Below are 23,472 nucleotides of genomic sequence, written 5' to 3' on the forward strand. Positions count from 1 at the left end.
TAATGCTTTATTAATTTAGATTTTGGTTATGAGTATGATCAGATGACAAACTTATTTATCTGTACATTTATGTGAATTTCTTGCCAGGTATGCTATATTTTGAGAAAATGTTAAAAAAATACATTTCAAAAAGTAGAAATGGATAAGAGTAAAATATGATTATACATTAACAAGCATGCAAGAATTTTCCTTTTCTAGTGTTGGCTTAGGTTATCGTTTTAAAGAGAATAGAAAAAATACTTGCAATTAAATATTTTACTGTTTTATTATTATATTGTCAATTCTTTCTGCTCCATTTTATTTGTTGATATCATTGCACATCTGTTATTTCAAAGTGCTTTCAGGTTAAATAGTTCACATAGTCAAGACAATGTAGATTAACGCATTGCCTATAGTAATTGCTCATTAAGCTATTGTAACAATTTAAATAGTAGCAGTTTAAAATGTATATAAATATATAATACAGAAATTGAAATCATCCTCCTGCCACAGCTCTTTTAAGAACAGGACAAAATTAAAAGCTGCTGACATATTACAAAAACTTCTTTTAATGACAAACAGTACTGAGTTCTCAGGGGATTTGCCAAGCCACAGACCTATTAGTCTTTCCAGCTTCAGCACTGTATTGAACGGTCTGGAGGGCAAGAATCTAATCTTCAAATCCTTTGCTTAGGTCTTGTTAAGTTAAACTCTAAAAAACACAAAAAGTTTTTTTTCCAATGTAGATTATTGAAGTGTTATCACGCAGAATTAGTGCCTCTGGCTGTAATCGCACTAATAAGTCATAATAAGGATTGGTCAAATGGTTGCACAGCTGCCGACAATACTCCAATTAAAAACATATTTATAAGGCTACTTTATTAAGAATATTACAAAAAATCTCAGTAGACACAAAACAAAAACTAGCCGTGTAGTAGAAGTACAGAAAGATCAGTAAATTAATCATTCTAACTAAATACCTTTTTCTTATAAAGCCATACCAACTTGTTTCAATTCATTAAAATCTCACTTAGATCAAGCAAATTAAAATAGGAACATCTCTTAACAAACACAAGTACTAACTCAATATTACCAATTGTCCTCAACATTAGTTATTTTAACATGTAATAGCAATGAGTGCAGAAGATGAAGGATTTTTTTAATGATACATTCCTTTCAGTTAGAAATAGTGTCAGTGAAGTTGAAAATCTGAAATCAATATAATAGAGGTAAGCTTAAGTTTTCTCAGTAAACAGCCCAACTTCAGGGGCTACTGTGGATTCAGCAGGCTAAGCCACTGCTTTTGACACTTGCATCCAATGTCAGAGGGCCAGTTCAAGTCCTGGAAAATTAGCTTCTAGTTCAGTTCCCTGCTGATGCACTTGGGAAGTAGTGGGTGACAGTCTGAGTACTTGGGTATCTGCCACTCACACGGGACACCAGGATGGAGTTCTTGGTTCCTGGCTTCTTTGTGGTATAGTGGGTCAGACAGCTGCTTATGGTGCTGGCTGTTGAGGCCTGAGTGCTGGTTCAAGTTTTGGTTGCTTGGCTTCTGATCAAACTTCCTGCTAATGCATCTGGGAAGGCAGCTGAAGATGGTCCAAGTACTTGGGCCCCTGCCACCCACTCTGTCTCTCTATTGCTCTGCCTTTCAAGTCAATCAAGCAATAAATCTTTTTTTAAAAATTAGTAATATATCTATAAATACCTTATTTCAACAATATTTACTGAGATTTTATATGGTATCTGACATTATAGTGGGAATGAATAGGACAGATTAAGCTACCTTGATGGTGCTTACATACTATAAGTAAAGATACTGGGGGGAGAGGCCGGTGCTCTGGCATAGCAGGTAAAGCCGCTACCTGAATTGCCAGCATCCCAAATGGATGCTGGTTCAAGTCCTGGCTGCTCCACTTCCTACCCAACTCCCTGCTAATGTACCTTAAAAAGCAGTAGGAGATGGCCCAAGTCCTTGGGTCCCTGTACCCACATGGGTGACTCAGAAGAAGCTTCTGGCTTTGGATCAGCCCAGCTTTGGCCATTGCAGTCATTTGGGGAGTGAACGACGAGCAGATGGAAGATTCTCTCTCTCTCTCTCTCTCTCTCTCTCTCTCTCTCTTTCTCTCTCTCTCTGTCTCTGCATCTCTGTAACTTGCCCTTTCAAACAAATAAATAAATCTTAAAAAAAAGATCTTGGGGGAAAATATTGCACACGCTATGAGAATTTTCAATAAAACATACACAGGGTGATGTGGACACATTGTAAGAGGGCATAAATGACTGCAGAAAACCAAAGGGAGCTTTCCTCAGGAGAGTTTTCTAACTAAAGAAATTTATCATGCAGAATATGATATGCACTGACTTGAAGTAGGGAAAACATGGCAGTTCTAAGAACCAATAATAGATCAATGATGATGAACAGTGGAGAAAAGGGAAATGAGGTACAAAACAAATGGCTAAAGAAGCAATGAGATAACAGACATTTTGGCACATTAAGTCTTGCAATGAGGAATCACTGAAACTGGCTGGCAAGTGGATACTAGGAGAAAACTTCAAAAGCTATTATTGTAGCTCAGGCAATAGATGATAATAAACACGGACTGAAGAAGTGAATGCATTATATTTAGAAGGTTTATTGGATGGGTTTTCGTGTCTGAAAGCAATAGGTGTGGGAGCCAAAGCAATTCCAGAATTATGGCTTCAGCAGCAATGTGAGGCCAAGTTGATCTGGCAGAGTGGAAAGAGCTCTAGGAAACAGACACAGGGCTTTCAGTGAATGAAAAGGTTTCTTAATCTGTTCTTAATTTTTAATTAATTAAATTTACCATTGAGGTAGCTCAAATAACTTGTAAGAATTGAAAGATGATTGCTAGTATACCCAAGGATTCCAAAGTGTAGAGTAAAAGCTATGATGTTCTGGCATTTAAAAGTAGAATAGAATGGAAAGATGAAAAACAATACTGTAATATTTAATTGGGTTTTGTAACTTTGCCACCACAATTTTATAAAATGAGATTAGCTAAAGCCTATCTCAACAATATGGAATCACTCCAGAGGAAGATAAATAATCATCAAGGAGAATTCAAAGATAAATGAAAAAGCAGATAGAGAGGGCCAGCGATGGCGTAGTTGATAAAGCCGCTGCCTGCAGCACCGGCATCCCATATGGGCGCCAATTCAAGTCTCATTGCTCCACTTCCAATTAAGCTCTCTGCTGTGGCCTGGAAGAGCAGTGAAAGATGGCCCAAGTCCTTGGGCCCCTGCACCCACGTGGGAGACCCAATGGAAGCTCCTGGCTTCGGGTCGGCACAGCTCCAGCCATTGCAGCCATCTGGGGAGTGAACCAGCAGATGGAAGACCTCTCTTTCTCTCTACCTCTCCCTCTCTGTAACTCTGCCTTTCAAATAAATAAATAAATAAATCTTTTTTTAAAAAAAAAGGCAGATAGAAAATGGGTATAATTCATATAGAAGGATGACTGAAAACACTGTTGCAAAACTGTTAGCAAAAAATAGCTAGGCTAACAGCAAATGACTCTTAACTCTAGTTCATATCTGATAGATGATTGAGGAAATTACACTAGGGGATAAAACAGAAACAAAACTCTTCAGGAAGAAAATCTTTCTCAGTATTAGAGAAGAATAATTTGAACCACGCAAGTTGACATCTGTCATAAACTGAGGTTCTGTTTTATACTCCAAAATTCTATAAGGTCCTCTTTTTTGAGTTTAGTTACTACAGAAAATTCAAAAAATTAAAAAATATTCTAATAGATAGTTGTAGACCTGTTGGCCAAAAAACGTTATCAGCCACTATAGGTAGTAAAGTAATCCCAAATTTGCTGTTGCCTGCATTTGAACAAATCTGGTCAACTCTATAAAAATAACAGAGAAAGTTCTCAAAATGTAAACAACAAAACTCCTGGGGATACAGAAAAATAATGCTTCTGATACTGATATTTGGGTAACTACTCAGAGAGATCCAAGATGTATACTTAACATAGTGTTTTAGCAAAATGAAGAGAACAATCCACCATTAGTATGCATGGACACGAGTGACAGTTTCAGGAATATAGGAAGGTGACCCAGCACTTCAAAGAAGGGATGGAGTTGAACAGAATCCAGTGAAGGAAACACCTAAACTTTTTCTAAGAGTAAGGCATGATGGATAGTGAAATGCACAGCTGTAGTGACAGACGGAATTTTACTCTCATACAGTGAGCCTGGCTACTTATCTATAGACCCCTCTATTGCCTTTCCTCTCCTAAATATATTCTTAGGTATATGAATGCATATTTTAAATCTATAAAATGATGTTCTATCTGAAAATCAACAATTTCCAAAAAATTATTGGGTGCACACTGAAATTATAATTCCAGAGACTTAGAGCACCTGTATGGCGAGGCTGCAATAATATCCTCAAATGCCAGTCATCAACAATCTAACCCTGAGGACTTGAAGCACAGAACAGAGACAAAATGATAAAGCACTGGAAGAAGTCACACCTGAGATTGCAGTCTGTGCGTCTACATTATTCTGAAATTTTAGCAATATGAACAACTAATAACATTTATTAAGAAGCATTGTGGAAGCAGGCATAAGGCACAATGATTAAGAAGCCACCTGGGACATCAGTATCCCATATCAGAGTGCCTGAGTTCGAGTCCTGGCTCTACTCCCAATTCCAGCTTCTTGCTAATGCAGATCCTTGGAGACAGCAAATAATAACTGTTTCTCCACTGTTATATTTGCCAAACATGTTCTGGAATGTTGTTTAATCTATTCATTCCTCAGTTTTCTGAGAGATATCACAATAAAGAGTTACAGCTTTGTGAGGCATTTGTAGGAATTAAATGAGTTATTAGACTCAGCATATGAGAGTACCAATTGTACCAGTACCAGAGACAAAGCTATACAACATAAACAGGTTTTTTGTTTTGTTTTGTTTTGTTTTAAATATTTATTTATTTTACTTGAAAATCAGAGTTACACAGAGAGAGGAGAGGCAGAGAGAGGGAGAGAAAGGTCTTCCATCCGATGGCTCACTTCCCAATTGGCCACAATGGCTGGAGCTGCACCAATCCAAAGCCAGGAGCCAGGAGCCAGGAGCTTCCTCCGGGTCTCCCATGCGGGTGCAGGGCCCCAAGCACTTGGGCCATCTTCTACTGCTTTCCCAGGCCATAGCAGAGAGCTGGATAGGAAGTGGAGCAGCCGGGACTTGAACAAGCCAGCACCCATATGGGATGCCGGTGCTTCAGGCCAGGTTGTTAACCCGCTGCACCACAGCATTGGCCCCAAACAGGTTTTTTATATATCAAATAATAAGATACACTGCGTTTATTCCTTCATCATGTCAGATCATATCTACTCATTACTGACATGGCTAAATTCTATACTAACAAAAATACTGATGAGCTAGCATAATTTAGCAGGTTGGAAAGAGCAATGAAACTCAAAAAATGCCAAGTTTCTTCAGTATTATACTGATGACTATCAGGAAAAGAGAAGAATGATGCTCAACATGCTCTTAACAATCAAGTGAAGGATTTGTTTGAAAAGAAACAGCATGAGCATGACTGGGACTCCGTCAGGCTTGGGAATCATGGGTGAAACAACCAAATAACATGGTATCTAGGTTTGTCAGCAGAAAGTAACAAGACAGCATTAACAAGATAAAAAGCTGACAGTATAACCCTGGAATAAAACAATAAAAGTATTTTATGTTCTTTGTAAACTTAGAAAGTTCAGGAGAGAGTAAAGCATTATTTATGCAGGACCACAGAGGCAGACACATGCACCCAGATCTGGAGACCACATATCCAGTCATTATACAAGCCTGGCAAGCAAGAGCATCATTTGCTAGCTTTTAAAGTAAATTCAATTTATTTTCTAAGTGTGGGGTACAGTGAAGATGAAAAAGTACACTCTTTTACTTCTTAGCATTCAAAGGATTTATTTTGTATCAGAGTCTATTTTCTACAACAATGTTTATACTTTCCCTGAGAAGTGAGGATAAACAATGATACCCTCAAGCCTACACAGGTAAAAATGTTTACTTTTTGCTCAACAACACTTGCCAGAAAATAACTTACTGAAATTGTGAGCCAACAGGGGAGTATTCCTATGAAACATCTGACCATGTTACAGGATACATATTAGATATTAGATTGCAATTTTAGAAAGAACTATACAAAATAATAAACAGAACATCCTCCAAAATATATGTTTTGATGCAAAAATATATAGGTATAATGATGACCTTTGGACCTCATCTTTATTTCTTATTTTTAATACTACTTCTAATGTTTTAAATATGCAGTGGAATCTTAGACTGAAATATTTTACACTAATGCTTGAGTTTAGAATAAATGTCAAAGGGGGCTGGTGCCATGGCATAATCAATAAAACCACCGTCTGCAATGCAGGCATCTCATATGAACACCAGTTCAAGTCTTGGCTGCTCCACTTCTGATTCAGCTCTCTGCTGACAGCCTGGGAAAGCAGTGAAAGATGGCCCAAGTCCTTGGGCTCCTATACCCACCAGGGAGACCCAGAAGAAGCAGTAGGCTCCTGGCTCCAGAAATGCCCAGCTCCAGCCATTGTGGCCATATGTAGGATGAACCAGAGGATGGAAGACCTCTTTCACTATCTACCTCTCTATAACTCTGATTTTCAAATAAATAAATCTTTTTTTTAAAAAAATAACAAATATCAAAGGAATCTTTTTCTTTTCATTTTGTTATGATCTGAAAATAATAACTTTGATAATTTAATTCTTGCATTTGTTAGTATATTAACATTTTGACATTTTAAAACTTCATTGTGAATTCTATAGCAAAATAATTTTGCCTTGCATTCAAATTCCAGGTGTGTGACCTCAGATGAATTATCTGCTGCCTGTTTTCTCCTGTGTTAAGTAACAAAAATAATATCAATGCCATGGGGTTCCTGTGACAACTGTATTAGACTTCTATGCAAAACCTCCAAAAATATTAGCTGCTATCTTCATTACTGAAGGCATCAACTTCCAGATTTTCAACTTCAAATAACTCTACTTCTCCTTAATGTAAATGTCCTGTAGTTAGAATATAGCACTTTTTATGTATTATTGGTAATGAAACTGACAGCACAGAACTAAGTGTGTAATTTTTACTATAGTAATTGCATGTTTATTTTGTTTCCTAATAGTCCATAAACCCTAAAAACATTATATTTTACTCACTTTCATATTTCTTTTTTTTATTTATTTATTTGAAAGTCACAGTTACACATAGAGAGAAGGAGAAGCAAAGAGAAAGAGAGAGGTCTTGCATCATGGTTCACTCCCTAATTGGCTGCAATGGCTGGAGCTGCACAGACACAAAGCCAGGAGCCAGAAACTCCTCCGGGTTTCCCAGATGGGTGCAGGGGCCCAAGGACTTGGGCCATCCTCCACTGCTTTGCCAGCCCACAACAGAGAGCTGAATCGGAAAGGAGCAGCCAGGTCTCGAACCGGTGCCCACACGGGATGTTGGCACCTCAAGCGGCACCTTTACCTGATATGCCAGAGAGCCAGCCCTCATTTTTGTATTTCTTACATTACTTCACTTATCACATAGAACACATCTATAGTAAAGTTTTCCTTCTAGTATTTATGTTAATACATCTGACTTCTCTTGATTTTTCACTTTTCTCTGTGAGGCAAATGATATATTAGGTCACTGATCACTGTGTTTTGTTGTGCAGAAGCTTTTTAATGAAATAGCATCTTTTTCTATTTTCAACTTTGTTGACCAAACTTTTGAGGTCATATCCAAAATTTATCATACAGTCCAATGTCATGGAGCTTTTCGCCTCTGTTTTCTTTTAGTGAAAAACTAGTTTCATCTAGTTTTATGGTTTGGTGTTATGTTTAAGTCTTTCATCTACTTTGACTTGATTTGCATATGGTGTGAGGTAAGGGTATGATTTCAATATTCTTCATGTGACTATCCAGTTTCCCAGCACCATTTTTGAGGATGCCATCCATTCCCCACTGTGTGTTCTTGGCATCTTCGCTGAAAATCAATTTGCTATAAATGTTGGGACTTACTTCTGGGGTATCTCTTCCATCCCAACAGTTCGTCTGCTTTTATGTTGTTACTGTTTTGAGTACTATGGCTTTGTACCAAATTTTTGAAATCAGATAGTATGATTTCTACATCTTTGTTCTTTTTGCTTAACAACTCTTTGGCTATTTGTGGTCTTTTGTGGTTCCACACAAATTTCAGAATTACTTTTTTTCCCCTTATTCTTGATTTTTTTCCTATTCCTGTAAAAAAATGTCTTTGTAATTTTGAGATGCATTGGCTGGAATTTTTTGATTGCTTTAGGCAGTATAGTCATCTTAACAATATAATTGCTCCAAATCATGGATATCCATTTTTTCTTTTTTTAATCAATGTTCTATCATTTTCAGGGTAAAGATCCTTCACCTCTTTGGTTCAATTTATTTCTAGTATTATTTCATTTTCTGTAGCCAGTGCTAGTGGGGTTGTTGTCTTGATTTTTTTTTTTTTAGATAATAGGTGACTGGTATAAAGAAATGCTAGTGATTTTGTATGCCCATTTGTATACTGCAACTTCACTGAATTCATTTATTAATTCTAACGGTTTTTTGGTGGTAACTTTATGGTTTTCTACATATAGGATCACAAATCAAAAAAAAGACACAATTTCACTTACAAAAGAGTTCTTTGATTCTCTTCTGTTTTTAATTATCTGATCACTCCACTGGTTTTGTCCAATCCAAAGTCATATTCTCACCATATGTTCTACAGAAGATCAATGAAGTCCTACATGTTTCAATAATTGTTTGTTTTGCCATTTTCCAGCTAATTGATTTTCCTTGTTTTCATTGCTTTCCCAGGAATCTGGGGCCTGCCATACCTGAGTGTGGTGCAGTCTTGGTCCTGGGACCACACTCAAGTTTGATTAAAAGTTCTCCTCATGTGCAAATATTAAGCTGTGGCTTCTTTTTTCAAATATGATTGAATCTCCTTTTATGGGTTTCTCACTTTTTTCATATTCTGGGGCTTCTGGCTTATTTTCCAGCACATTTCTGAATTGAATTATCTATATTTACTTTTCTTTCTATCCGTTGACTTGAGGTATGGTAGGAGATCACCATGTGCTTGTTTTATCATAAGAAACAAAAGTAGGGCCGGCGCCGTGGCTCAATAGGCTAATCCTCCGCCTTGCGGCGCCGGCACACCGGGTTCTAGTCCCGGTCGGGACACCGGATTCTGTCCCGGTTGCCCCTCTTCCAGGCCAGCTCTCTGCTGTGGCCAGGGAGTGCAGTGGAGGATGACCCAGGTGCTTGGGCCCTGCACCCCATGGGAGACCAGGAGAAGCACCTGGCTCCTGGCTTCGGATCAGTGCCGTGTGCCGGCCAATGGCAAAGGAAGACCTTTCTCTCTGTCTCTCTCTCTCACTGTCCACTCTGCCTGTCAAAAAAAAAAAAAAAAAAAAAAAGAAACAAAAGTCTGTAACTGTATTTTCAAAAAACAATTTAACACCAAGTGTGAGGACTGTTTATAAAACAGAATACTGAAATTTTTATTAATAATTAAATTATCCTGAAAACTTTCTATGGTTGTCTTCCTTAGTGTTAACTAGGACACAAAACTAATGTATTTGCTTTACTTTCTCAATGTGCTATTTTCAGCCTTTCTATCTAAATATGAGATTTCTGTTAGAAACTCTTTATGATGATACATAACAGAAAATGTGCATGTAAAACTATGAAACTGAAGATCACATGGAAGTGGAGAGCAGCTAAGCAATCTTAGATGAATGAAATATTGGGAGGTGGGAAGAACTAACATGTGGGAGAGATGAGATATGTAATATGTTCAGTATACAGCTGAAGTTAAATTCTCTCACAGGGAGTGACAAGGGAATACTGACAAGGAATTTGAGTTTTAAAAAATTTTTTCAGTAAGTTTTAAATCTACAAAACATAAAATGTGAAGTAGTACAAAGAGTTCCCATATATCTCACATTCAGCTTCTATTATTTACACTTTATATTAATATATTTGTCACAATTTATAAACCATACCCAGCTTTGATTAAAATAATTTCTCTAGTGTTAATAGATGCCTTCTTCATGAAGTAGAATAAAGTAGACAGAGTAAAGGTTACACTTAGGTTCTGATCCCATGTCTGCTATGTGACTTTGAGCAATTCACTTTACCTCCTTGAGCCTAAGCTCTCTCATGTGTAAATTGAGTGTCATATCATATGTGTTCATTATGCAGCATCTTAGAACAATGTCTGACACATACTATGCAATACATAAGCACTGACCACTACTATCATCATAATCATTACTACAACTACTACCATTGAGTATTCTATGGCAGATCTTTGAAAATCAGACAGGGGGTAGACAGTGGTGTAGCTCTCTGGTATGGCCTGTGAAAGCAGAGGAAGATAGCAATAGGAGATGGCCCAAGTCCTTGGGCCCCTGCACCCACATGGGAGACCTGGAGGAAGCTCCTGACTCCTGGCTTTGGATCTGCAGCTCCAACCATTGTGGCCATCTGGGGAGTGAACCAGCAGACGGAAGACCCCTCTCTCTCTGCCTCTGCCTCTGCCTTTGCCTCTCTGTAGCAACTCTGCCTTTCAAATAAATACATAAATCTTTAAAAAAAAAGAAAAGAAAAAAATCATGCAGAAGCTTAAAAATTTCACTAAAGAATTGCAGAGAGGTGAAGCCCAAAAACTACAAGCAGATAGACTTTTTTAGTGGAACTGCAAGTTTATTGTTAAATAGGGGGATTAAGTTGAATGTTTTTGCATAGTCTAATTAATGCATATAAGGGATGTAACTGACTTTGAAAATTCATCCCCATTATAATCTAAGCTTTTATTACCAGAATCTGTTAAAAATTCTTTGAAAAGAAAGCAGGCATACTTATTGTATAGTCATTAACAACAAAAGTATAATTCGGTTTTGCAATTTATTTAAACAGTAATATTTCATACTTCATTGCAGGTCAAGATTAGAAAATAATTTTATTGATGTGTCAAAGTAAGCAATGCTATTTAAACAATTAACAAAAAAAAGAAAAAACCTTGTATACAAGCGTTGAACAATTTTCCTCATTGGAGGCGATAAGCTGTATTTGGCCACTTATTAAAAATAGTTTAAATATGATTTTTTTAAAGATTTATTTTATGTATTGAAAGAGAGAGGTAGAGACAGAGACAGAGACAGAGAGAGTGAGAGAGAGGGAGAGAGAGAAAGAGGAGTCTTCCATCCACTGGTTCACTCCCCAGATGACTGCAATGGCCACAGCTGCTGCTGATCCAAAGTCAGGAGCCAGGAGCCTCCTCAGGGTCTCTCATGTGGGTACAGGGGCCCAAGCACCCAGGCCATTCTCCGCTGCCCTCCCAGGCACATTAGCAGGGAGCTAGATGGTAAGGGGAGAGGCCAGGACTTGAAACGGTGCCCACTTAAGATGCCAGCAGTGCAAGCCAGGGTTTTAACCCACTGCACCACAACACCAGCCCCTAACGAAGATTTGCAAGTTCGAATTGCCTCTCTCAGTATGATCTGCAGTTGCTTGAAATTCTGAGGCTGGAGATGGGAAGGGGTGACTGACAGTGAGAATGGAAGAACATGCAAATATGTTCTGTTCTCACAGAACGACCCATGGGTATGCAAAAACAGATTTAATATTAAAGCTCTAATTTTGCATTCCTGAAATCTAAATACCATTTAAGTCTAACAGAATTTAGTAAAATCTGCATGGAAATGTTATGTCTAATCACCTTGCACAAGGCAACCTGGCATCACTGATGACAACCTACCAAAAAAAATCTATTTTCTCAATGTTTTATTCAGTTGCTCATTCATAGATCAATATGGTTTTCACAGTCAAGAGAAAAACGCCTTAATCTAAATTTGTGTTCTATTTTCTGTTCATAATTAGTATTTTCTTCTGATTTATTAGAAAATCCTCAGGTCAGCACTGTGACATAGTGGGTAAAGCTGTCACCTGCAGTGCCGGCATCCCCATGGGTGTCGGTTTGAGTCTCAGCTGCTCCACTTCCAATATAGCTCTCTACTATGGTCTGGGAAAGCAGTAGATGGCCCAAGTCCTTGGGCCCCTGCACAGGCATAGGAGACTTGGAAGAAGCTCTTGGCTCCTGCCATCTGGGAAGTGAACCAGTGGATGGAAGACCCCTCTCTCTCTCTCTCTCTCTCTCTAACTCTCTCTCTCTCTCTCTCTGCCTCTACCTCTCTGTAACTCTGTATTTCAAGCAAATAAATAAATATTTAAAAAAAATCCTCTCACTTATCAAGAGCTATATAACTTAACTAAGGATGTGCAATCCATATCCTGATATTTTTGGTTTTTTTTTTTTATTTTATAAGTTTCTAACTCAGATGGTAGAGTTATCCTCCCACAACTCTCTTTTCCTCCTAAATCAAGAGATATCCTGAAAAATACAAAATTATGAAAATACTATTTCAGGCACATTTTATGTGCTAAAATTTATCCCTCAGAAGCTTTGTTTTCTCACAATAAAAGTGTATTCAATGAACACACTGCTCTTTACAAATGAGTTAAAAATAATTTTTTATGTTGAAGATTAAAATTACTCAGAAACAGAGCTAATATTTAATTACATTGGCTTATAGTATTTATCATTAACAATAGCCAGATAGATTCAACTATGGCCTAATTTTGTTTTTGTTTTTTTCACTTATCATGTCACAATGATTATTTCCTATGCCATTAAAAATATTTCTAAATGCCATTATTAACTTCAGAATATTCCTTTACTGGATCCAGCAACAGTACATTCTGTCTTCAAATATTCCCAGTAATTTCAGGGAGCATTTATACACTAAGATTTCCTTACTCAACATCACCAGTTTAATAGACAACAGGATAAATCCTACTTGAATATACTCATTTGTATGTCCCACAGCAGCCACATCTAACAGAAATATAACACACACACACACACACACTCACACACCTCTTGCATTCTCAGAGCCTCCAACTATCATCTACATAGTCTCTGAAGCTAGCAATCTGGGCCATCATCAGATTCTTCTCTTATCACCCTTTGCTTCTAATTCACACAAAATCAGTTCCACCTTTGTCAACAGACTAGAATTTTGTTTATTGTTCTTAATGCTCAATATAACCATCTCCAAGCCTCCATAATTTCAGACCTGGACTCTGACAGAGTGTCCCACCTTGCAATTCTTTCCTCAGTATTTTGCAAATACTCCTTATTTCCACAATGCATCCTTTGTGATTTTTGTAAAACACAAATTGGCTTAGGTCATTCTCCTGCTTTAATCCCTGTTGGTACTCCACCACATTCAGGAAATGTCAGATTCCTTCCATATCCTCTTATCGTCTGTCCCATGAGCCCCTTCACTATTATCTATCCTCTCCACCTCTTCCCCAGATCCTTCCAGGAATGCCAACATCACTGTATATCCTTCTATTGTGAGTTAAGCCTCAAAATCATGCGCAATAAGAATCTAACAGTGCTGCCTGGTTTGGAAAGAGGGTCTTCTTTGCAATTGTAAGCATATCAGTACCTTGAGATAAAAGCATATTGGATATAGGGTGTGCCCTAAGTCCTCTGACTGGTGTATTTATCAGAAGAGGAGCTGCTACAGAGACACACAGAAAAAAAAAAAAAAAGAAAGAAAAATATGTGTGAAGATAAGAGTCTGAGATTGGAGTTACTCTGCTCAAGTAAAGATCACTAAAAGCCATCAGAAACTGAAATAAAGATTAGCTCACACAGCCTTTGAAGCCATCTGACCCAGCTGACACTTTAACCTTAGAATTCTAACTTCATGACTGTTAGACAATGAATTTTTATTGTTTTAAGCCATCCAGATTATTGTTTCTTGTAATAGTAGCCCTAAGAAAATTCTCACTAGAGTATAAGCTCCACACACCAAGCAAGGAATTCTATTGTTTAGTTTTATGCTGACTGACAAAAATAGTAATTGGCATACTGATGTGGGAAAAGTCAGGGAGATAGACAGTTCACCAGCTGGAGTCCACACCTTCCCCACCCCTGTGTAATCCTATCAACCCACCTGTCAACCAACTGACCCCTCCTCAGGATGCACCTCTCTTTACCTGTGACCTAGGGACAGTATCTCATAACCATTCCCCTTTTTGAAACGCAGAAGCAGACTGGTGAAGGGGAGGGGGCTCTCTTTCTCTCTTTCCACCTAGTGGACCCAGGACAAACAGAGCAGGGTATGAAATTCCCCTTTTTAACTTTCCTGGCCCATTCCACCTAAATGAAGCCCCCATGTGTCTCTGTATTCTCACTTTGTAAATAAACCTTATCATACTGCATACCATGTTTGTGCCTGTACTTAGAATTACTCTCTAAGTAAAAAAGCAAGAGCCTGGGGTATTAATTTTGGCCCAACCTACCCCACAACAATATAGTAGACTATTAATGAATATACATATAAAAAAGGAACAGATAAATTTTCCATGACAGCAGACCAAGTTGAGACCTGAGCAGTTATTTTTGAGTCTATGTTCATTTCATTCCCAAAATCTTTTATTATTTGAAACTTTACTGCTATTATCGTTTTATGGCTTCTGAATAACTTCTGGGGAAGGGTTTCAGTATACATCAATTATTTTTCACTTGCTGCACAATGACTTCTCATTCTGGTCCCAGAACTCTGAAGTTCCTTTTGGGAACCCATTCTCTTCATGTGCAAGCAGTCTTGGGAGAAGATTTAACCAAGTGTTACGATTCCTGAAAAAGGACTAATACTCCAATTCAGTCATTTAAGTCCTCATGAAGTGAAAGTAAGAGGAATTAAATTAAAACACTACTGGTCCAGATTTAGCTCCATGGCCAAATCCTTGCTCATCTTTGCACCTCCTGCTCTCTGGATCACTGGAACAACCTGGCGCCTGTCTGTTCTGAAGATTGTTTCATCTGATTACCCTCTCATGATATGAGCTAACCCATATCCTTTCCACAAAATTCCTTTTTTGTTTAAATGGCCAGAACTAATTCCTGCTACTTGCAATGGAAGAACAGTAATTATACAATTCAAATGTAAATTTGATTGGCACACAGCACAGATTGCTTATATAAATAGGTGTGTTTCACAGATGGTCATCTGATCAAAAGTTCCTATTTTAGATTCTCAGGATACCTAACTGGTAAACTATGCAATTTAAAATTCATAGCTTGCCATTTTCATTCTTTGAGACAGCTACTTTCATTGTCTGATGTACTGTACATATTAAGGTCAATCCTACTCTTCACTCTCGTTTATATCGTTATTCACATTTATAAACAAGTATTATTTTTTTTTGACAGGCAGAGTGGACAGTGAGAGAGAGAGACAGAGAGAGAAAGGTCTTCCTTTTGCCGTTGGTTCACCCTCCAATGGCTGCCGTGGCCGGCTGCACCGTGCTGATCCCAAGCCAGGAGCCAGGTACTTCTCCTGGTCTCCCATGTGGGTGCAGGACCCAAGCACTTGGGCCATCCTCCACTGCACTCCCTGGCCACAGCAGAGAGCTGGATTGGAAGAAGAGCAACCGGGACAGAACCCGGTGCCCCGACCGGGACTAGAACCTGGGGTGCCGGTGCCACAGGCGGAGGATTAGCCTATTGAGCCATGGCGCCGGCCCAAGTATTATTTTTAAAATCTTTTCTTTTTTCACTGAACTATATTTTTTCAATGTAAACCATGTTATAAAAGCAAATTAAACCTTTTTATAAAGAAAGTTACCTTTAAGTAAATAAAGCTTTGGTATAATAAGTGGTACTCTGAATGGCCTGAATCATTTAAAGATTAAAAGAGACCCAGTTTACCAACTTGCAACACAGAGACAAAGACATTTGATGAGCAACCACCTGGTTAGGTCTCATTATTTCATCTTAATTGTAATTAATTTTGAAGGAATCATTCATTAAAATTACATATTACATAAGTAAACATAATTTTATTCTTTAATTCTCTTTATTAAATGAAAATAACATTACATAGGTGGTGACTAATTTGAATAGTTAACATAGAAGTATTTTTTACATATATGTGTATACATGTACTGAATTAATCTTTCAAAGGACAATGAAAGCAAAATGGCTTCCTCAATTTCTTCAATGGCTTAAAAGATATTTTCTTTTGTACTTAAATGCTAATGAAGCATGTCTTCAGAGTGATCTGAATTTATTTTCCACTGAGATATCCCTCAGATTTTTTTTCAGTTCAGAGTGTTGTTAATCTTATTTACTGCAACAGAGGGAGCAGAAGAAATTGTACTTCCACCTTCTTTTTACTATGTCCTGACTATTCTACCACATGTTTGCCATTGATTTATGCTGCTCCTCACTTTGAAAGACTATCACATTCTTCACACTTTCTGTCTCAAATATGATAACGCTCATAACAGTGTCCTTTTGACTACTAACATCTTGAAACCACACTATAGTCACATTTAAATCTAAATCTTCCTTTATGGAAGTTTTTAAAACTTTTTATTTTGTAAACTTTCTTGGCCATTTACCACCTCTACACCTTTATAATAAAGTTACAGTTGTCTTCATTCTACCCTTAAATTGCGTGGTCATCCTTAATAATCAAGTTTCAGCATGTCTCTACTAATCCCTATCTTCCTGCTTAAGTTCCCTCTTTTGGGTCACTCTGTCTGGTCCTCCCTATGTAGTGTATGCCTCAGAGGAATTTTACAGGGGAGAATTTTATTCCCCACTATGCTTCTTTGTAACTTCACCTGCTTAGTCATCAACCTATGTGGTAACCTGGGCTGGCACTCTCTAACTTAAAAAACATCTTTGCTAAGTCTCTCATCATGAAGGCTCATTGTCTAAATTAGGCCTATCAGATAAGACTCAAGGTTAAGAGTTATAGAACAACTATCATTCCTTATGCACAAGAACAAAGCAACAGTATATATTTGACCAGGGAGAGGTCCAATCTAGCAGACCACTGGAAAAGGGAACTGATCACTCCCTGGGAGTGCTATTCTGACAAATATACCTGAGGTTACAGGTGTGGAAGGCTGAAGGAGCATGAGTAATATATGCTAATACCACTGTCATCTTCTTCCCTTCCCTGTGGGCTTCAGTGCCACAGACAAAGAGAGAGTTTTGAGACATCTCCAACTCAGGAGAGATAAGACCTGACGTATGCTTCCGTCTTTATGCTCTCGTTCCAGCCAGGAGACAAACCATCTACTTTATTTCTTTGACTTCTGAACTAAAAGAAAAATGTCTCATCTTTTTCTACACCACCATCTGTCCTGCTTGATATTTCATTCATTAGCTCTGGGTTAACAGCCAAAACTGCCCCCTCTCTTCCTATATCGTCCTCCTCCATTCTGCTAATCCCTTATTTCTCTATTCTCAATTGGATGGCGGGCCAATTAATGGCTGCTCTACACAGTGATCTTCCATCAAGCAGACCCAGCAGGCCAGTACACTGGTTTTCAGGTGCAAAGTCAGGGCTTTGGCAAAAGTCAGCTTATGAAGAGCCCTGGCAGCTCTGCCAATCAAGAGTTGGGTCTGGAGTCGAAGGACTCTCAGGTCAGAGCTTCAGACCTTGTTGGCTCTAAGCTAAAAAGCCCTTCACTTTGCCCAGCTTCCAAAGTAACCACGACCGCTGACAGAATGGCCAAGTAGGGTCAGAAACATTGCAGGCCTAACTGTAAATTTCCTGTTAAGAGATGCCACCTGGCCAACTCTCTTCCCAGGCCAGCTGAGTAATGGAACTCAACAGGGTGCCTCCCTAAGGAGGTTCACACCTCCCTTATGATGTACCCCATGTGAAAAGATGGAGAAGTCTGGGCTTCATAACTGGCAAGACCATGGAGCCCATCTGATTATTGTTAAGCCCCTTTTGTCAGTTTCCACTTGCCTCTAAATGGGAAAACTTGCTCATGGTTTAGACAGCACCTTAGGTCCACTAACAATGACTCTGTCCTTTGTTTTAGACCCTGTCTAGCCCATTTGATGCCTCATTCCTTTGTAATCACACCCACTACTCTTACATCAATGACTGAACTCCCAATCGTGTGTATTAATGGTCCTTTCCCCCCACCCCCAACTTAAGCATTGGATGATTATTCAGAATTTTTCTACAAACTCCATCTCTCTCCCTCCCAATGGAGAACCTTCATCATGTGATTAATGCCACACCTAGGAACACTGGCTACTATTCTCACCCTAGCTTTTATACTATGTTGCCTGTTTAAGTGTTTACAGGAGGTGATAATTAAATGAACCAAAGCCTTCACCAACCAGGCAGTCAACCAAATGCTACTACAGGGATATACTCGGCTCCCCCAGCGAGAGACCATGACTTGAAATGTCACCCCATCAGCAGACAGTGACTCGTCAACCCATGTCAGCAGGAAGCTGCTCTAGAAGACAGATCATCGTCCTCCCACTCCTCTGGACTTTTAGGGCAGATATAGTCCCATAAAACACTTGTTTTATAAAAATCAAAAGGGGGGACTGTGCCATCTTATCTGTGGCATCTTAAGCCCCAGGTGCTATCGTAGGCTCTGGCCCCATTGCCATCTTGCACAATAAGCTTCAATCCTAAGCCTAGCCTGGCTTGCTAGAAGTCAGGTAACCAAATGACCCAACTACAAGTGTTAGCTCCACCCCCACCTTAACGGGATTCGCTGCTCCAACTTCCTTGCCTCTGCAAAGGTATATAAGACCTGTTCTCCTAGTACAGTCTGCTGTTCTCTCCTGCATGGGGAGGCAGCCTGCTGAGCTTCTCCCACCTGACAATAAACCTTTTCCCTTACTCTGGTATTTGGTGTGTTTTGTGGTGGCCTTTCATACAGGTCACTGTTTATGAAGTGCTTCTCAATTTCCAAGGTGGAGGTGTTATCATCATCAACTGTTCTTCTGTTTACTTCTTTGTAAGCACTTAATATTTCCCACCTGAATTGAATATATAAACTGAATTGTGTTTCTTTTTAAATTTTTATTTATTTTTATTTAAAAGGCAGAAAGACAGAGAGACAAACAGGGAGAGACAGACAAGGCAAGGCAAGACAAGACAAGTCAAGTCAAGTCAAGACAAAAGAGAGCCACCATATACTGGTTTAGTCCCCGAAGTGGCCACAACGAAAGCCAGGACTGGCAAGTTCTGTCTTCCATGTATGTAGCAGTAATCCAAATACTTAAGCCATCATTTGCTAACTCTCCGGATGTACATTAGTAGGAAGTTGGATTGGAGGTGGAGTTAGGATTCAAACTCAGGCAATTCAAGACAGGATGTGGGCATCATAAACAATGCCCTTAACCATGGCACCAAATATCCTACCCTGAAATGTGTTTTTTATCTTGCAGTCTTTTATTGAAGGATAGAAAGGACAAGGAACTATTTTTACCATAACTACTATCATTGCCTGAACATATATAATCACAATGGTTAGGCTTGGAGCAGTAATAATTTTAATAAATATTAGTTGGATAAATATATAATTGTTATCACTTATAAATGGTGCATTTTAAACAATGTAGAATAATTGTCTATATAATATTCACTTTTCTTATAAGCTTATCTATGTTGGGAAATGTATTTGAATAAATGTGACTAAGGGAAGCTACTGCTTGCAATCAAAATTTAGGTCTTAACTTAAAATTTTTCTTCATCGCAAACTAGTTTTTATCAGAGCAAATTTTTGGATAAGAAAATATTAGTCAGTTAATCAACAAGTATTTCCAAACTACCAAATGAAAATGCTTTTAATTACCATTTGTGGAGGTAAACTCAGTAATAAGAATAAATTCTTGAAAACAACATAGTCACTAAAACAGAGATGTTTATTTTAGTAACCATACAAATGTAAAATGAGTGATGTGTAGATCAATGGCTATTAAATGAATAAAAAATAAACATAACCTAAAATCTTTAAAATTGTTTATAGTATAGTATAGATGAAATGGAAAAAATGAACCCTTAATTAATATTCTCAAAGAATAGGGCATAATAGATTTTTTATAAAAATGATAAACATAGTCAACAAAAATAACATTATCACAACTTTGTTTAAAGAAAAAAACCAACAACAACAAAAATAATATAGAACAAAATGATACAGTGCATTTAAAAAAACAGACTTCCCTTGTTTTTTTTTTTTTTTTTTTTTTTTTTTTTGGACAGGCAGAGTGGATAGTGAGAGAGAGACAGAGAGAAAGGTCTTCCTTTTTGCCGTTGGTTCACCCTCCAATGGCCACTGCAACCAGCGCGGTACGGCCAGAGCATCGCACTGATCCGAAGCCAGGAGCCAGGTGCTTCTTCTGATCCCCCATGGAGTGCAGGGCCCAAGCACTTGGGCCATCCTCCACTGCACTTCCCTGGCCACAGCAGAGAGCTGGCCTGGAAGAGGAGCAACCAGGACAGAATCCGGCGCCCCGACCGGGACTAGAACCCGGTGTGCCAGCGCCACAGGCGGAGGATTAGCCAATTGAGCCACGGCGCCGGCCACCCTTGGTACTTTTAATTTCACTTTTATGTATTTTACCATTTTCCCCAACAAAACTATGTTAGTGTCAGATATTCAACATAAAAATTTCCTATACTTTGAAACATGGTGAAAAGTATATAAACATTTCTTCTTACCTGTGTTTGTTCAAATATAGTTGAAAGAATATATAGACACTTGATTTTATGTAGCTTCAATCACACAGTTTCCATCAGAATTCTTCTATCACTTTCCAATGTATATCAGATGCAATCACATATAACTAAAAATAAAATTAAAATCAGAGTCAGAATTAATAAATACTTACATTTATGTGCATTTAACTTAGAGTTACAAAATATCTCTTAAAATTGTATTTGCTGTAAAAGTTCAAAAGTAATGCCAAATATTAGGGAAACAATAATAAAATACAAACTATTCTTAATAATGGTAACACTACTAATTGCTAACGGTGACAAATAGCAAGATGGCTAAATAATGAGTTAAATGTTGGAACTCATATATATATATATATATATATACACACACATATATGTGTGTGTGTGTGTGCCCCTATTAAAATACAAGGATGGTGTGGGTATTGTGGCACAGTGTTGCCTGGGATGCCTACATCTCCTATCAGAATGCTTGGGATCAAGTCCCAACATCACTTCCAAACTAACTTCCTGTCGATGTGTCTAGGAGACAGCAGATTATGGTTCAAGTACTTGGGTCCCTGCCACCCATGTGAGAGACCAGAATGGAGTTTCAGGATCCTGGTTTCAGCCTGGGCCAGCTCCAACTATTGTGGAAATTTGTGGGGTGAACCAGCAGATGGAAAACCTCTTGTCTCTCCCTTTCTCTCTGTCACTATGTGTTTCAAATAAATAAATAAGTTAAAGCTTAAAACAATAACACACAGTGACAGCTGGTTGTCAGTATATTTCTCCCTTGAGCTCTACAACCAACCTCAGTCTCCCTTTCACAGAATGTCTAATTAGACTAGCTAAGCACACACCCTGTTCATGATGATTAAGAAGATGAAATAGAATTTCAGAAACACTTCTATTTTCATTTTCATTCTATTCCAACAGCTATGGAAAGGCATTTGGATACCTTATTCTTTTATTCTTTATTATGCTTTAACTAGAAGAGACATATCAATCGTTTTAAAACTTAAATTTTTATTCTAATCAGAAAATGAAAAAAACCTTCTACTAAGACACAAACACAAAAATTACCTTCCCCTTAATTCAGTAATTTCAAAGATACTGCTAACATCAATTCAAATAATATCAGAAAAATTCATGGTGTTATATTTATTCCTCACTAAAAACCAAACAGAGCTGTTTGGGGGTGTTTTAACAGAAATAGAGAAATACATATGCAATTGTTTGTCCTGCCTTCCACCATTTTTTTTATACAAACACCTTGATACAGACATTGTGATGGCAGACCTATATTTTTTACTTTCTTTAATGATAGGCATATGTTAAATATTATTTTATTCCTGACCCACTATCTGCATCTAAGCCATCTAAATATCCTGCAAACAATTCTACCCTAGCCCCAATCTTGTTTGGAAGTCTGTTTATCTACTTGTTCAATATTCTGTTTCATTTTCTAACATAACTCTAGAGAGAAAAGAAGAAGAGATCTAACTATAATTTGTCCCAGGGTAAACCATGAGTTAATAATTCAAGTACAGAAGTTTATTCAGAAGATGACCCCAGGAAACACAAGCAGAAGAGAAAAGAAGTGATATGACTAGTAGAAGACCTCTTACAAATGGAGCATTATCAGTCCTATCAACACTATTGGTGACTGCTGCTTAACCCGACTGGAGAAAATCCAACATCCAGCGTAGATGAGGTATGTGAGAGTATTTTAAAGAATTCATGGAAAATGGAATGAAAGGATAAGCTTATTTTGCTACAAAAAAATGAAATTGAAATCCAGGTGGCAATGTTGTGGTGCACAGGGTGCAGCTGCTGCTGTGACACCAGCCCAGCATCCTATGTCACAGTACTGATTTGCGTCCCAGCTGCTCTGCTTCTGATCCTACTTCCTGCCAATGCACCTGGGAAGGCAATAGATGATGACCCACGCTTAGTCTGCTGATGCCCTATGGGAGACCTGGAGGGATTTCTTCACTCCTGGGTTTGGCCTGGACCTGCTCTGCCTGTTGTGGGCATTTGGAGAGTGAATCAATGAATGGAAGACCTCTATCTTCCTTCCTCTTCTGATGCTCTACCTTTCAAATAAATAAATCTTTAAAAATTGAAATCCTTGCATAGGAATAACCTTGAAAAGTTCTTGGAACATGTGTATTATGAAAAAACTGCTCATAATCTTCAATTATTTTTCTCATTGCAACAAGCTTATCTTTTAATTCTATTTTCATACCTTTTTAAAAAAAAGTACTGTCCGGCCAGCTCTCTGCTGTGGCCCGGGAGTGCAGTGGAGGATGGCCCAAGTCCTTGGGCCCTGCACCCGCATGGGAGACCAGGAGAAGTACCTGGCTCCTGCCATCGGATCAGTGTGCGCCGGCTGCGGCAGCCATTGGAGGGTGAACCAACAGCGAAGGAAGACCTTTCTCTCTGTCTCTCTCTCACACTGTCCACCCTGCCTGTCCAAAAAAAAAAAAAAAAAAAAGTACTGTCCTATCTCACCTGAGAAATGAGAAAACTGAGATGGTCACACACTAACTGCCTTTAACCATCAGCAGAGGACTGCCTGCTTTGATTGGCAAAGTGGTCTCTGGTGGTCAAAAAAATACTCAAGGCAAAGAAATGCAGAGGTCTGTGTTGTGCATTCTGCAAGTGTAAAAGGTAGCGCTAAGGGAGAGCATTACAGGAGGCTCAGCATCAGCATCTATTACAGAAGACAACAATTTTAAAATCTGAATTAAAACATGAGCATAATATTATGGGCTAATATTTTAAGGCCATTTACAGGTATTTCCTAATTTTATGAAAAAAAGTATGTTTGTCT

The 23,472-nt window shown here is 38.3% G+C and overlaps 1 protein-coding gene across 9 annotated transcripts in view; it reads right to left on the reverse strand.

Moving 5' to 3' along the window:
- Positions 1–23,472, reverse strand: part of GULP1 (GULP PTB domain containing engulfment adaptor 1) — a 311,569-nt gene that overhangs the window by 176,292 nt on the left and 111,805 nt on the right. For 8 of the 9 annotated variants that reach the window (XM_051848376.2, XM_051848368.2, XM_070070489.1 and 5 more), the window contains one exon: positions 20,637–20,761. The gene's annotated coding sequence lies outside the window, so the exon portion shown is untranslated. Of the gene's footprint in view, positions 1–596; positions 692–20,636; positions 20,762–23,472 lie in introns of all 9 variants that reach the window. The other variant, XM_070070491.1, reaches the window with a different exon arrangement.

Source organism: Oryctolagus cuniculus, chromosome 3, assembly GCF_964237555.1.
Source record: "Oryctolagus cuniculus chromosome 3, mOryCun1.1, whole genome shotgun sequence".
NCBI lineage: Eukaryota > Metazoa > Chordata > Mammalia > Lagomorpha > Leporidae > Oryctolagus > Oryctolagus cuniculus.